This window comes from Caretta caretta, chromosome 1, assembly GCF_965140235.1.
Source record: "Caretta caretta isolate rCarCar2 chromosome 1, rCarCar1.hap1, whole genome shotgun sequence".
Taxonomy (NCBI): domain Eukaryota; kingdom Metazoa; phylum Chordata; order Testudines; family Cheloniidae; genus Caretta; species Caretta caretta.
The window spans coordinates 160,506,307-160,524,158 of NC_134206.1; the positions used below are offsets into that span (position 1 = coordinate 160,506,307).

Sequence of the window (17,852 nt, forward strand, 5' to 3'; positions counted from 1 at the left end):
TTATAGCTGAATGATATTTCATCTTTCCACTGTAATTAATGTATAGCACATGTAGCTCTGATGCATCCTCGTGATTAGGTGTGACTTGAAGCTTTGAGACAGCTCTGGCTTTTTTTAGCTTCCTCCCAGGGGAATTAACATGTCTTTTGTTTTATTCCAGACATGAAATCAGAATTTCTTGGCATTGTGGCATAGTGTTGACTTGATGTTTTTTTTTTTTAAAGGAAATTCTGTTTGCCATAGAATTTTTTTGTTTTGAGTGTCATAATCTATTTGTTGGGTTGTGATTGGGTTTTCTAGTGGTGAAGTTAGTTATGGAGTAAAAGAAATCTTGTGTTACATTTATTTTGGTTGTTTTAAATGATATGTGCGATTGACTCCTATATTTCAATAATATTTTTGTACCAGGTATGCCTATAGACAATATTTGGAAGCTTTCACAGTGTGAAAGCTTATATACTATCCACAGACATAATATAATAAAATCTTTGATGGATGCCAAATATATTTATGCATATATTGAAGTTAAACTGTATGTTTATAAAAAGAACTATCTGCACTGCTGTGTATAAAGAAAAATTACTTTGCCATTGGAAAACTGCAAACTGTCATGCAAATAATTGAATTATCTAGTTAGGGCTCCACAAAACACCTACAGTATGTACTGAAAGTATGTATAGAGGCAGCAAAGATCCCTTTAAAAAAAATCCCATTAACCTGATTTAACCTCCCAAACTGAGGTCTAGGAGTGAAATCCTGGCCCCGTTGAAGTCAATGGTGGGAGCCCTACCATTGACTTCAGGGGAGCCAGGATTTCACTGTAGCAATCCAACATTTTCTATAATATATATAATATAATATATAATATAATAGTATGTAAGAAATCCATAGAACAATATATTCTGTATACAGACTGTATCGTATGGAAAGTGCATGTTGCTGTACTACAACTGAAATGTGTATTATGTGGTTAAACATAAACATCTGCTATTATATGCTCAAGTAAATGAGGTACATGCACAGGATGTGAAAGTACAGCTGTTGAGTATTGCAGCAAGGGGACAATAATCAGAGCTAAATGTCAGTGCATTGTATTATTAAGAATGTGTTTATACTATGCTACAGTATATGCTGAAATGAGTTAAAGATTGTAAGTTCCTCCACTAGGTTAACCACCCCTCTGTTTTGGATAAATGTGGTGCTGATAGAAATGGAATTCTTTGTTTCTATATACCTTGTGTTCTAAACTTGACTTCCTGTCTCTGGCAAATCTATTGCTTAAATGGTTTTGTCGCTTCTTAGATATTTTTGGGACAATATGAAAATAGACTTGTTTGGTACAGAAATGTAGTATTTTTAAGTGATCAGTCACCTTGTCCACAGATATCAGTATAGTTTTAAGTGTACTAAATCCACTTTAGTCTGTTCTATGTGGGCTGTGATCCAACGATCTGATCTTCATGGGTAGAAACCTGCACCCATGCAGACCCCCCTTGAACACAAGGACCTGTCTCCACAGATCCACTTATAGTAGTTGGGACTTCGGGATCGCAGATACAGCACAGCAGTTGACATGATGATGTGATTTGCGCTCAGGCATTAAAGAACAGGATTGAGCCATTAACTGTTACAAATATCTTTTTTATTATTATTGTAACCTGTTAAAAGAATATGTAATACAATTAAAATGACCAAACATATAATTACATGGGTTTCTGATTAATTTCTCTTAATCTTAAAATAGTCTTTAAATTAGATAATGTAATATTAAAAGTTCCTTCATTCTCCATTATCAATTCAGAACATCTTGAAAAATTACCACAACATGACTTGTCTCCTCACAGCCTGATTCCACCCTATTGGAACATGAAAAAATACCTCCTCCCACCCCACTCTCCTGCTGGTAATAGCTTATCTAAAGTGATCACTCTCCTTACAATGTGTATGATAATCAAGTTGGGCCATTTCCAGCATGTAAGGAGAGTGGTCACTTTGGAGAAGCTATTACCAGCAGGAGAGTGAGTGTGTGTGTGGGGGGGGGAGCGGGGGGTTGAGAAAACCTGGATTTGGGTTGGAAATGGCCCAACTTGATTATCATACACATTGTAAGGAGAAAGAAAAGGAGTACTTGTGGCACCTTAGAGACTAACCAATTTATTTGAGCATAAGCTTTCGTGAGCTACAGCTCACTTCATCGGATGCGAATACAGACTAACACGGCTGTTACTCTGAAACCTGTCATTGTAAGCAGAGTGATCACTTTAGATAAGCTATTACCAGCAGGAGAGTGGGGTGGGAAGAGGTATTTTTTCATGCTTTGTGTGTATATAATAAGATCTTCTAAACTTTCCACAGTATGCATCCGATGAAGTGAGCTGTAGCTCACGAAAGCTTATGCTCAAATAAATTTGTTAGTCTCTAAGGTGCCACAAGTACTCCTTTTCTTTTTATTAATAAGACTGGGACTTTTCCGTTTAGAAAAGAGATAACTAAGGGAAGATATGATAGAGGTCTATAAAATCATGACTGGTGTGGAGAAAGTAAATAAGGAAGTGTTATTTACTCCTTTTCATAACACAAAAGCTAGGGAGCATCCAATGAAATTAATAGGCAGCAGGTTTAAAACAAACAAAAGGAAGTCTTTTTTTCACACAATGCATAGTCAACCTGTGGAACTCCTTGCCAGAGGATGTTGTGAAGGCCAAGACTATAACAGGGTTCAGGAAAGAACTAGATACATTCATGGAGGATAGGTCCATGAATGGCTATTAGCCAGGATGGGAAGGGATGGTGTCCCTGGCCTCTGTTTGCCAGAAGCTGGGAATGGGCGACGGGGGATGACCTGTTCTGTTCATTCCCCCAGGGGCACCTGGCATTGGCCACTGTCGGAAGACAGGATACTGGGCTAGATGGACCTTTGGTCTGACCCAGTATGGCCGTCCTTATGTAGGAACATAATAATGGTCCTTTACTGATCCACCAGACCTAAACATTTTTTCTCATAGGAATTTTTACTTTTTTAATTGATGAAGCTGCATCCATTAAAAATCATCTTCTCATCCCAAAGCATCCTTGTATACATGGAGAGCAGTACAGTATCACCATTCATTCCTCTCTGTGGCTTGTTCCTCCATTAAGTCCAGCCTGGCTATGTCCCTGGAAGAAACAAAGGGCGGAACTGCATTTCCATGAGCTGGATAGGGTGGGTTGCCCTAATAAGCCATTACATCTGAAACTTATTTGTTTTAGAAACCGTACAGCAAGCCATTAAAAATGAAGCCTTAATACATTTATCATGGCCTTGATCCTACAATAGTATATCTGAAAAAAAATTCATGTGCACTGACAATGCAAGTAAAAACTATCCATTAAAACTGATGCTCCTTAAAAGGTGGTTTAGCGTATCTTGCCATATCATGTAAAATAATTTAGAAAATCTGATTCCTGAGGTGGTCACAGTACAGATTAAATATAAAGTCTATGTTTAATTACAGTTGTTCTGATGAATGCCTCAGTTCCAGTGTTAAAGGGAGGCAGGGAACATCAGTCCAGTTTAACTAGAATGATTGTAGGGTTTGCTGTTTACTATCACAGTACTTTAGCAGCAGTGCTAACTTTTTAAAAAGTGGTGTCTTTTGTGAGACAATTGCATCTATTTCTCTCCATGATCAATGCAACAATAATATTGCCATGAACTCAAATGGTGGATAGTGATTAACCTCAAAGTCTCGGATTCCCAGTGCTGATGAATAGGATGCTAAGACATAACAGGATTATTGATTTGTCTTCCACTAGTGATCAATATTTTGAGGGAAAATGTATACTAACATAGGTATCAAATATGAGAACAACTTTCCCATATGTCTCTGATCAACTTTTGTGAAGTGTTGATAAGAAATATGCAATAGTATGTTTTTGCATCTGACAATTTAATATGAGAACATTAGTGGCAGGATAGGATTAAAAGAGAAATGTGGCTGATTATCAGTGAGTAGCGGATGTTATCGGAAAGGAAAGTTAAAATGAACAGAAACCTCTACAAGGAATCTGCTAGGGATGTATATTTACTGGAGATTATCACAAACTGTATTAGACAAAATGCCATGGAAACAGGGGGATAAAACTAAGTATACAGTATGGTAAAAGAGAGAAAGTTGAAAATAAAGTCTCCCATAAGGATTATCTGTTGAAGAACACACAAGTAAGACAGCAAGCATAGACCCATGGAGGGAAGTGTGAGACTTCCTAAAAATGTTAAACAAGCCAGCACCCTAACAGGTGCTGCACGTTCTAGTTATAGAATAGTGATTTTTGCTTAGTCTCTAAGGTGCCACAAGTCCTCCTTTTCTTTTTGTGGATACAGACTAACACGGCTGCTACTCTGAAACCTGTCACTTTACTTTTGAATTAGTTACACTTGCATACAATCCTTTCAGATATAATCTAGAGTAAACGTTTCAGATACTTAAATATATGGAGTCCCCATCCTGAATTTTAGAATAAAGGGACTTGCAAATGAGCCACAATCCTTGTTTCAGATGCTGCACTATTACACAGTCCTTTTTTCTGTGTCAAACCATCTATCTGCTTGCTTGCTTGCTTTTGAAAGCATTGCTGCTCATTATATGTTCCAAAATCTAGTTTTTTAGAAGAAAACTTAAGAAATATGTCTTAGCTCAGACAGTAGGAGCCTTGTTGGTTTCATAATAATGCAACATGCTAGACATCTCTCACTTTATAATCTATTGGCTAGATTCTGCTTTTGGTTGTGCATAAGGAGGTCCCACTGAAGTTATCTGAGAGCAGAAAGCTGTCCATAGGAACTCTAGTGTGTAATAAAGATGTAATGCACAGGACTGCTGGTAACTAACAATGAGGTTAACAAGAGCTGCATGGACCCTCCTGCGTAAATTCCCCCATTTTTCCTGTATAATAACGAACCTTGTAAGGATCTGAGTTGTGTGAAAAATATGATGCCTTAAAAAAGGTAGAAAAAGAAGAGGGACAGTATTAATTGTGCACGATGGGGATTTAATTAGCAGTGAAAGATTAGCAGCTTTGAATGAAAGGTATAGAAATATGAAAGGTAAACAAGTCTCTGAAGGGCTTTTATTGACATGAGGATGACAGCTGTTGAGTCTTTGAGCCTCTGTACTTTCCATGGGCCATAAATTAGACACAGCGGACCAAGGCTTGAGAATGTGTCACTGAGGCACAATGACCTGCATTTAATGTAATGAATTGCATAATTTATACCATATTCTTTAAGTCTTAACTTTAGAAGGCTCCATGGGTTCTTGGATCTCTTTCCACCAAGAGTTCTATGAATTGCAGTGATTGATGTTCAGCAGTCCTGTTTGCCAGTAGTTACCACATAGTAGTATCTAAGAGACAGAACTAAAGTTTTCATCTGTACTTATATCTGGAGATTATGGCAGCATCTCAAAGTCCTTGGAGAGATAATTTTTCTCCTTAATAGCTCTGCATGGCTAAAATGGGTTAAATTTTCTAATTAATATTATTCATGAATGTAGATAATTTTCTATATAAATTATAGTCCTTTAGAAATATTGTCAGTGGTCCCACATGCAAAGATGAGATCCAGATTTGAATGCATCCAAAATTCTATCTAACAATCAACAGCCTTATAACATCATTTCAAATGCTCTAGCTCTAAGATTTTTCATTCTCCAAGTTGAACAGAATAAAAATCTAAATTGCTAGACCTGATGGTGACAGTAAAAGAGGTTTAAACGTATGTCGAGTTTTTGAATAATCTAATGTAATATCAATAATGCAGCTAAGGAATTAAAATACTCTTTTAAATTGTAATACTACACAGAAAAATGCCACAGCCAGGTGACTCCTTTTTCTTTTTTTCAGGGAATGATTTTGAGAGTTGCTGAGCACCTGCAACTTCTGTTGATTGCTAGTGATGTTAATAGGAAGTACAGATGCTCAGCATTTTTCAGGATTGGACTTTAAATTTGCTGCAGCAGCAATGTGTTTTCCAAACTTCTTGCAGACTTGTAGAGCTCACTCATTTCTAAAACTGAGATTGCTTCTTAGCTTTCTCTTTCAACAAAAAGAACAGGAGGACTTGTGGCACCTTAGAGACTAACACATTTATTTGAGCATAAGCTTTCGTGAGCTACAGCTCACTACATCGGATGCATTCAGTGGAAAACACAGTGGGGAGATTTTATATACACAGAGAACGTGAAACAATGGGTGTTGCCATACACCCTGAAATGAGAGTGATCACTTAAGATGAGCTAATACCAGCAGGAGAGAGGGGTGGGGGTGGGAGTCAGGAACTTGTACAGATACAGACAGACATCATCTTTCAACAACGTTATTTTCCTAAGGAACCATTAGGGAAAAGTAACTTACTGCATTATTTAAGAAATGCCTGGTCATTGCATTTGCAACTTTTTCTACATTTGGTAGCAGATTTTAAAGAGGGGAGTACCACATGATAGAAATTAGAGATGGGAAGGATCTATTAGGTTTTGTATACCTCTCCTGCCAATGCAAGTTTGTGTTATGTTCTCCTGTGACTGCTTGAGTCAGCTAAAACTGAACTACATAAATGTTGTTTCCCCCATTTATGGGAGAATCTTCCCACTGACTGATGTACAGTATCTATTCCATCTATATTTTCCATTACATTGTATCAGAGTCTGATCATCTGAGAACCATGCTAAACTGTGGGTAGGGGAGGATATGTTTAGATACAAGTGTGTCAATAGTATTGGACACAGGGAGGAATAATGTCTCACCAGACTTTCCTCTCCTTGGTCTATGAGTTGGCTATGGTGTTCATAAGGAAGCCTTGGAATTTAACTGGATCTGTTAGTCATTGAGGACAGACCGTGATGACTAAGGTTTCCTGTTTGTGAATTTGGGTTATGATGTCTGATTGGAGGGGTTAGTGATCCGATCAAGATAGAGAGGAACTTCTGTCTCCTATATCCACTTTTAGATTACGGTGTGAGCAATTACATGTGTTGGTCAGGCGATTCATGATCTATAGGTGCATAGAAAATTTTGGACCATTGTATCAGATGTGTCACCTCCATGGGCCTGAAGTTTCCTAGGGCAATGAGTTTTTGGGACTCTTCCACAGTCCCTCTCAGCTTCTCTGTGAAAACCTTCATGATCTGGAGGTCAGTTGTATGGCATGACTTTTAACTTGGATTTTGTTGACTTGCAAATAAGGGATACACTTTAAATATTCTGACTTTTTTTCCCAGGGAAAATTCTTCTTCTTTAGGAGTGAGACAGCGTTCTGTTTCTGTGCATTCTGGGCCTGGTCTAAAGTTCACTGAAGTCAATGGGAGTTTCTCTGTTTACTTCAACAAAACCAACGAGGAGTCCTTGTGGCACCTTAGAGACTAAGAAATTTATTTGGGCATAAGTTTTGAAAGCTTATGCCCAAATAAATTTCTTAGTCTCTGAAGTGCCACAAGGACTCCTCATTGTTTTTGCTGATACAGACTAACCACTCTGAAATCTGTTTACGTCAATGGATTTTGGTTCTGGTCCTCTGACAGGGTGATGTTTGGAGGGATGCTAGGGGGTAGCACCAGATCCACAGTCATCTAATCATGTTTTGATAATGTAGACAAAGGGAAAGAGGGTTCATTGGATTTAAGGTCATGGATAGTGAATAGAAGAGGACGACTTGTGGCACCTTAGAGACTAACAAATTTATTTGAGCATAAGCTTTCATGGGCTACAGCTCACTTCATCGGCTGCATTCAGTGGAAAATACAGTGGGGAGATTTATATGCATAGAGAACATGAAACAAGGGGTGTTACCATACACACTGTAACCAGAGTGATCACTTAAGGTGAGCTATAATGAGCAGGAGAGCGGGGTGTGTGTATGGAACCTTTTGTAGTGATAATCAAGGTGGGCCATTTCCAGCAGTTGACAAGAATGTCTGAGGAACAGTGGCGTGGGGGGGAATAAACAAGGGGAAATAGTTTTACTTTGTGTAATGACCCATCCATTCCCAGTCTCTATTCAAGCCTAAGTTAATTGTATCCAATTTTTTGCTGTCGAGCTAGCATTGCAGAGCATATGTGCAAGAGTTGAGTTGGGAGCAGAGTTCTGTTTTGTGTTTCCTAGAGTGGCTGCAGATGGAGTGGACATAAGTAGCACAGTTATTTTCTTTCTAGATAACAGTTGGACCTTTCAGACTTTTCACCCCCAGCCCCTTCATCCTTTTAGTATTAAGAATGTGGATGGATGCCTGTGGGAGGTTGGAGCAGGGGGCAAGGGATATATCAGAAAGGGATGTACCAAAAATCCAGGGAGCAGAAATCTGCCCCGCCTTTGGTTACTTTATTTGTACTACAGTAAGTGGAAAGAACATAGCTGGTGAAGGTACTGTTGGCATGTCCATACTGAAGAGTGCCTAGGAAGCAAGTGGCATTTTTTATTTTTCTTTCTCCTTCATTTAAATCTCTTCATCCCATCTCTTCCCTCTTTCTTCCACAGCCTTTTTTTTTCCTTTTAAAGGTGAGGAGTATTGACAGGATTCAAACCTCTCCAGGGGAGGGATCTTGCACAAAAGGAGGGGAAGCAGAAGTGGCATGGGTACCTTGGAGAGGAGAAGGGGCACTGCCCTTCCTTCCTTCCTTCCTTCCTTCCTTCCTTCCTTCCTTCCTTCCTTCCTCAAGTGGGAAAGGAGAAATAGTGAGGAGCTTCTTCCTGGGTCAGGTCTTCAAATATTAGGAAGCTTTTCCTGACACTCAATCTCTTTCTAATTTAATCCCATTCCTCCTGGTTACAACCTCTCTCCCTTTATTGCATCACCATCCTTGGAATATTAATAGACAATTACACGCCACACTCCCTAGTCATTATAGCCTCACCAAATATAAATATATACATAATAATTAGTTTTTCCAAATGACTGAGTCCTTTCAGTCCTTAATCAATTTTGTTTCTCTTGAGGTTCTCCTTCCAGTTTTGTCCACATCTTTCTGGTACTGAAGGTCCCTGAAAGTAGCACCATGTTCTAGGGCCTGGCCTGTGCCACAAAGAAAGGTGCTTTCACCTTCTCAGACTATTGCATGATGATTCTAATATATGGCCTATGGCAATGCTGCAGTATAGTATATATGGGAGAACCCTTCATGGAGCTCAGCACAGGCCTGGTGGCCTGTTGCGCAAAACATCACGTTACGAGACGTGAGCGCCAAACTATATTGGTTTTTGGTTTTGATTTTTTTGGGCTGTCTTATTATTTTGTACACTAATATTTAATTTGATATCTATGCATTGGATTATTTTCCCCCAGACGTACCTGAGTTTATCTGTATTTTTCCAGGTTAAATCATATATTATTGCCTGCCAGATTATTCTTGCAATTCTGTCTCTCATTATATCTATCTGCTTTCTGGAGTTCATAACACTGCCAAATATTCTGCACTCTTAATTAACATGATATTTATCCTTCCCCTCCACTGGATCTTTATTAAAGATATTAATTAAGATAGAATGGTCTATTAAACTTCAGTCGCTCACTGGACTCCTTTCCTGTACCAGACACAGTGAATTTTATTATTGCTCTTTATTTACAATTCCTCAGAGAGTTTTTGATCCATATGACTTTGCTTATGTGTTCAAGGCACTGTCCAAGCCTTTAATTTGTGAATGTGAGATACTGTCCAAGCCTATAATTTCTGCATGGGCTCTACTCATTCGAGCCCCAATCCCATGATGTGTAATACGGATGCGGACTGGTTGTTCATCTGTGTGGATCTAGCCCTAACTTTGCAATTCTATCAAAAATAGTGATCATAGCAGTTTTTTTTTAAATCTCATGCTGTTAGCTGCTTCTGGATCTTGTTACCCTCCTAGATATTTACATATTTTTATATATACTGGTGAATAGATACTGAGGATCCTCTAGGTTTCCAAGATGATTCCAAAAAAATTCTGAAACTGACCTGAGAAAAACATTCTGTGATCACTGTTGGATTTGATATGAAGGGATGAAATTGACGTATCAGCTCATTCATTTTAATGAAAGCATACCTTGCTTCTCAGAACCAATTACACCATAAAGCTGTTGTCCTATAAAAATTTGATGTTTATTTTTAAATAATTTTAATGAATAATACCAGTGTTTATTTTTTGGGTATTTTTTCCTATTTTATTTATTTATTTAAATATTCATAATTGTGGGAAATTATTGGGAGCAGGTGTCAATAATTATTATGTAATGACAGTAAACATTGAGTTTCAAAAAGTTAAAACTTTATAACCATTAAAACATAAATTGTGAACATCATATGTCAAAATATACAAAGTAAATATCCTTAAGTCAAACTCTTAAGTTCTCAAACACTTTTTTTCTTTCTTTGTCTATCTGTAAATTTCTGTTATCATTGGTGGAAATATATATGTGTTGATTTATAAGTGTATGGTGAAACTGGCATTTGCTGATAAATATCTCATCCTTCCAAGTTTATATATTTGTGGTTTAGCTGTGATTTCAAAGTGGTTAAATGTAGACACGTTCACTAGCAATGATGTCTGACCTATATTTTATTTTGATATGGAGTGAATTCATAACAACGGACATTAACATTGATTAAGCTTGAAATATAGTATTTTCTGGTGAAGTTCTTTGACCAGTCTAACTGGTTGAAGTAAAGTAATCCCATTAATGGGCGTAGTACTGTTGCCATGAATAAACCTTTAAATGTTCAGAGGTTCAGACAGACAGACACACCAAAATTCAGGTGCTTACTCTGATCCATCCATCCCTCTTGAGAGTCAAAGTTGAACTGAAAAGATCACTAGAAAATCAGTTCTGTTGAGATATCTAGTACCTTCTGATTTCACTCTGGCTAAAGATATCATTAGAACAGTTTTTCTTCTTCTGTTTCTTCACTTTGGTCTCCAAAATGCAGACCACAATGATATAGATAGATAGATAGAGATAGATATAATTTGTTCAGTCTAAGTTTTAGATGATCAGTTATTACTTAGGAATACAGGTTGTGTTAAAACTAGTGGTTTGTGCAATAATTACAAGAACTACTTATTCCTAATTTTCTGGGGGAAGCACTATCCTCTTGCTTGATGATAATTGATCTTCCCATTTATACACAATAACAGTTAAAACTTTTTCACTGTCCCAAATGTTCTTTGCTTTTTCTAGTGATTTGTTAGAAGAATTGAATCTGTTGGCTTTCTTGTAGGGGAAACCCTAAACAACGATTTTAATACAAAGAAATGCATTATACTTTCAGTATATTTCTCAGCTTTTTTAGGCTACTGGTTCTCTAGTTCATATCTGCCCAGTTAGAAACAAAGGGTGTTTGTTTTTATCATGCACTCAAATCCTGTTTATGTTGAAGTAGTAAAAATGTTTACTCCAGGCCACGGAGACCAACATGATGCCATACTTTCAACTGACAGAGCAGTGTGATCCACATAGACCTGTCAACAAAAGCAGGTCAGCAGGATTGTGCAAGGAAAAAAAAATCAATAAATCTTTGAATTAATCATGCAGCTGCCAGAGAGAATTATGAGTGCATGAAATGAAGTATGTAGGTATATATCTATGGCAACTATTTTTTTTTCTATCTCAGTTCAGTCTTTCTTCCTGTGCTTACCTGTTTTTTTCTATTTTAACGGCCCTGTGTCTATTCCGATATGTTCCTCTAACATTCAGAATCCATTTAAAACCAACTAATCAAATTCAGTTCTCAGAAAAATGTATATTAACTTTCTCTGTTCTGCCATTTTTCTCCATCTGAATTTTATGCAAATTGATATAATTAATACAAGAATTTTAGCTTGATATAAAGAGAAGATTTTTCCATCTCGTGCAGTGAATTGGACTGAAAAAAACCTGATGCTTCATTGCACAGAAGAGTTAAAAATTCATATCTGCACTGCTGATGTCTCAGGTGGGCCACTGTCCTCATGTCTAATTGAGCGCTTCTGCAGCAGTGCAGTGGGGTATGAGCTTTGACCTCTCAGGAGAAAAAAATCCACACCTGTGCATGAATGCCAGCCCAACTTCCCCATCTGAGTAGGCTGTTCTGAATAGTATATCACAGGCAATCACAATCAGTCACCTTGATTTCTAAATGTGTGTGTTTGAGCCTTGACTTCCAAATCTGGATTACTGTTAGAAGCAACCATGGGGAACTTAAAAAAATAAAAATAATAAGAATAAAATTGGGGTGGAGGGCCACTGTGGAGAGTGGGTTGATGCTAGTGAAATGTATGAGCTGATTGAAACTAATTATGAATTAACATTCATCTTTTCAATAGATCTTTGTGGTTTAGATTATAAACTTTAGTTCAATCAGATTTTTTTTTTAAAGGATTTAACCTTAATTACACTGGAGTGGTTTTGCTAGAGAAAGATATATGGAATGATCCACCTAAAAACTTAAGCTTTACTACTGCCCTGGTTTTGAGTCTGGTAACATGGACAGCTGATAAGATTAATGCTCCCGGGTCTTTAATCCTACTGTCAGCCTGCTTTGAGGAAGAGACTCTCCCACCTCCCCGCTCCACACACGACAAATATCTACATCTGAAAAATATAGCATGTACAACCAGTAGGACATTGTCTCTGGCTCTGTGCCTAGAGATCAAATCTGGCTAAATTCCATTTGGGGAATGGCCCAGCACTTGATGTTCCCTCTCACTGTACATTCAAATTAATTTTCCTCTTTTATCCATGGGCTTTCTTTTCAAATAGATGGTGATACTCATAAATTCCCTGAGAACGATCACCCTGCTACTTGTGGAAGGTCAGAACAACTCCGTTCAGGGATTATCAGTTTCAGCAGAGAAAACAAAATTGACTTATAGCATTTTTCTTTGTGATCATATTCATTGTGGAAAAAATAAATTCCTTCTAAACATCTGTTTCCAAAAGGAGGACACCACATTACAGACACACTCTGAGAAAGGTATTCAGAGTCAAGGAATAAGTTGAATTTGTAATGAAAAAAATCTCTTTGGAGCTTGTCATTTTTGTGTGGGTTTTTTTAAACACCTTGGTATTTATATAAATAATAAAATGTAGGGGTTTATTTAAAGGGACACAATATAAAAATCACATTTCTGTGTTATGTTTTTCTACACTGTTACAAGTAACCCTCAAAGCAGTCACTGAGAGATAACAGTGAAAAAAATATTTTTCTTCGTTTTTATACTGTTTACTTTGAGCATTTATGCATTCTGTGTGAGTCAGGCAACACAGAAGAAAGAGAACCATTTATTTGAAAATAGAAAATCTGCTGTGTGTTTTTATTTTTATCACAATAATTTGATGGAATGAATTGGTGCCAGGTGCAAAATGACTTTTATCTCCTGTTTTAAAAAATTGGTTAGATTTCATGTGACAGCGGCCCTTTAAATGTAAAAAATAGTATGTGCATTTTAAAAAAAGGATTAAACTATGTAAAATACTATTCAGGGCAAAAAAGAAGAAATTGTCCTTACAAATGAAATAACTTGCCTTGAAGCAAATTTCTCATTTAAAACAAAATATCTGTGTGAAGTCTTAGATCTGTATATTCAGCCGCCTTATAATTTGTATATGTGCATGCAGCATGATTTACAATAATCTTTTTATTGCAATTCATTTATCTGAAGTCTCATTCAACTTCCTCAGTACTCCTGCAATAAAAAAAGCATAAGCAATTAATGGAGTGAGGGAGAGGTTGGAAAAAAGAATATAGTGAAACACAAGGAATGTATCAAAGACTAACTACACTTGCACCATATTATATTTAAATATGGAATGCAAGGCTGGGAACAGAGGTGAAGTAAGAGGTTTTGTGAGTTTCATGGCCTTTTTTTCCCCAAACATTTTTGGTTTCATAAACATATTAGTGTTTCATAAAATTTTCTGTCTGAAAATAACCCCATGCTGATATTTAACAACATTCAATGAAAAAACCCAACCATTTCTACCCAAGTGGAAATTATATGCCTTGCCAAAAAACAACTTTAGAACTTTGCAACAGAAGCGAAAAAGAATAGAAAGTGGTCAGATAGTGCAAGCAGTGGTACGCCAAATACTCAGCATTTTTAGGGTGGAAAATAGAAAGATCTCCCTTACGTGTCCTAGTGGAACAAAATATGTACATTCTCTGGTGCTTTGCTAATTTTTAAAAAATTCTCTGCTACTTTTGCCTACCGTGTTTTCCATATCCATTATACTTTTGTTACTGGAATAGCATTATTAATAGTAATACTTTGCAGTTCAATAGGGCCTTCCATCCAAGAATCTTAAGGTACTTTGGGCCAGATTTTCAAAAGTGCTTAAGGAACTTAGGAACACAAGTCCTGATGAAAATCAGTTGAAAATCTCTCTTTGACAAATATTAAGGCTCTGTGAGGTATTAGTATTATTATCTTCATTTTACATATGGAGAAATTGAAACCCAAAGCGGTTTATTGAAATGCCCAAGTTCTGAGACTCTCTGGGAACAGAAATTGGGTCTCCTGATGTGTAGTCCTCGGTTTTGAGCCTTCATTTTCATATATTTCTTTATAAGTACTGGATTAGCAGAAGAAAGGTTTCACACCCTATACATTTTCTCAGTTAATTTCCCCATCACCTCCAACAAAGACATGAAAAAAATCAGAACTGGGAGAACAATGGCAACAGTTTTGTGGTGAGAATGCCTCTGCTTTGTCTTGTGTGTAGACCCAATCCTACATGCTCTCTGTGATTTGGATTGCCATTGCCAGAACTCCCTTGACTTGGATTGGAGTTCACTGTGTGGAAGACTTAGAATGTCAAGCTTGCTAAAAGAAATGCGATGGGAAATCATTGCTGATAAATATAGTCAGTAAAAATCAAATAAAACTGTTTGCCTTTTGCTGCTTCATTTTATTTAGATGTATTTTCTTACTGTGTGTGATATTGCCTAGTAATAAATCACTACAAGGAAGCAGTACGAACAAGTATTAAAAAATGCCCTAAATACGTCAGAGAAAACTGAAGATTCTCTGTCTGTTTTAATCAGTGAAAATGAATTGCATTTAAAACTGGAGACTTCTTTCCTTTCTTCTTTGTGACTCATGTCCTTTACAAATGACATGCATTGCTAAAGTTCAAATCTCATTCTAATCTCTCCAGTTAATACCTTCTCTGACTCATGTGTGGAAGTTAAATGGCTTAGCTGGAGTTTTCTACAGTACTGTTAATTTCCCACATTCTTCCCCAGACTCTTGTACGGAGAAAGGAATACTAAATATTTCAGTTCAATTAAGTTAACATGTTGTATGTTAACAAATTCCTTCAGAACTTTTGTGCAGACTATTGTATTTTCTCCTGAATTAAAACTGTTGGAGCTGAGATGATTTGTATGTAGCAGTTTAACTACGCCATTCATCCAAGCTGCTCCTCTTAAATGAAATCAGTGCCATTTTTGCATTCCTAATAGGAACCTATTTAGTTAAATACACAGGCATTTTTCACCTTCGTTCTGATTTCAGGAGCATAAGATTCCTGAATTGCTGAGTTGCAAGTAGGTATTGACTTCAACCCAGTGTATTAATGAGGAACACTGAAGTATATGGTCACATCTGCGTGCCCTGCTTGCTTCGTTAAGACTGCTTTGTTGTCCTACAGTACCACATCCAACATTCATGCAACTGAGGTTTGAGGGATGTTTTAAAATTTATCGTTAACCCCGTTATCTCCACATTACAATTAATATATGGGTACTTTTTATAGAGATCTATTTCTATTCAGAAATCTTGTTGTTGGGAGTTTATAAGACAATCATAAAAATGATTTTTGGGCTGAACTTGGTCTTGTAGGTGCAACATTATTTTAATGACAATCTATTAGGCCATTTTAGATTTATTGCTTTTAAAACCAGCAGGTGTGAGAATTGCACAACTAGTTTAGAAAGAAAATGTGGCTGTACGCTGTGTGGCTCAAGAGAGCGAGTGAGGGTCCAGAAGAGCAGGACAGAACTGAGGATTGGGTTAATTTGGCTTTGGAAGCGGCCTTGGAATGAGACATGTGGCAATAAAGTTAAAATGCAGACATACCAGTGAATATGAAACAATGAAAAATGTGCCAATGAGACAACCCCAACACCCTCAAAGGAAGTAATGGAATTTCATCTTTGGGTACCATGGCTTGCCACCACAGGGCTGCTGTCCCTCCAGTGCCCTGTTTAACGTCACAATGGAAGTTATTGGAAATGGGGAAGAAGGTCATTGGACTGGTATTCAGGCCTCAGAATAACCATCTGCTTCTGAAGTTTGATCCAAATATGTTCACCATATTTCAAGGCCCAAAGGGAAGAGAGACATTAGAGTTAGTCCAAAAATGGGGAAACAACTTCGCAAATAACTTCCAAATGTTGAAGTTGTTTCTGGTTTTCTGGGTTTGAAATGTTCCATTTTTTCACTTCACTGAAAATGTTTACAATTTTTTGGAAAAGTGTTTAAAATTTTGAAAGCTCATTTTTTTTTCTCCTCCTCCCTTTTTATTTCCCTTTTTGCCACTGAATGTAACAAAATGAATGGGGCAACCTTAAGCATAATTCATTTATTCTGCTCCATTCAGTAACAAAAGAGGTTCCGGGGGCAGAGAAGAAAAATACAGCAACTTTCAGTTTTCAGTTTTGATGGAAAAAACAGGATATATTATAGTGTGTGTGTGTGTAAATAAAAGATCAACTTTACATGAAAGTTTCTTTTTTCATTCAAAAAGGTTTTTTATACACCCCCCCACCCCCCTTCCTCAGTTTCAAACCAAAATGTTTGACCAATTCTGGAACACATTAATCTAATAGAGCCACAGGCCCTGTGCCTATACTTACAGCAAGCTGAGCTTCCATCATACATGATAGGACTGGGGCCTGATTGGGCTGACAATAGAACAAATTGTTTGGAGTGTTGTTGTAGTTGTGTTGTTCCCAGGATATTAGAGACCAGGTGGGTGGGGTAATACCTTTTACTAGACCAACTTTTGTTAGTGAATGAGACAAGCTTTTGAGCTACACAGATCTCGGCAGAAGAGCTCTGGGTAGCTCAAAGGGTTGTCTCTTTCAGCAACAGAAGATAACCCATTAGTGAGCCTGACATTGGAAGCACTCCTATGTAAAACACAAAGGGTAAAATATAAAAGCCAATGCAGGCACATACAAAATGCATAGAAATGCCTTGTGGGGGGCTTTGAAAATGTGGCCTAAAGGTTATACAATGTGGTCTAAGCACAGGACTTAGCTACAGTGTAATTTCTGGCACTGACTTGTTGTATGACCTTGGGCAAATCATGTAACCCCTCAGTGTTTCAAGGTGTAAAATGAAATTACACTACTTATTGAACTACCACATGTGAGTGTTGGGAAGATTAATTTAAAAGTATGCGTAAAGTAATGTAAGTGATAAATATCATTCACAGTACGCTGCAGTATAGCAATATGAGATCTCTTCTAATTCCTATATGTAATTATCTTATTTTCCCCTAGTTTGCAAAGTGGAATCTTTAAGGAAGGAATAAAGAGATGCTGAAATGCTTCACTGTGGCATTTTATTATCCTTTGAGCCATTGAAAGATGCTTACAATTTATCACAACAATGTTTTCGGGTTTTTAAAAATTCAATATTTCACACAGTCAAAGATTTATCTACTTTGAGCCTCAAGGCTTTCTATGTTTTAAAATAATTTAATAGCCACTTGATTAATTATAGATGAAATGCAAAAGTTTGGATATTCTCATGAGTTTTCCAACCCTTTAGGTAACACCTCCCACTCACTTAGGCCTAGCTCTTCACCATCTATACCCTCAACAAACACACTCTAACACTATCCAATAGGGTGTCA

General features: G+C 37.1%; 1 protein-coding gene across 2 annotated transcripts in view; it reads left to right on the top strand.

Annotated features, from left to right (window-relative positions):
- The window catches only part of DSCAM (DS cell adhesion molecule), a 645,287-nt gene that overhangs the window by 104,024 nt on the left and 523,411 nt on the right, over window positions 1–17,852 (top strand). The gene's annotated exons all lie outside the window — the stretch shown is intronic.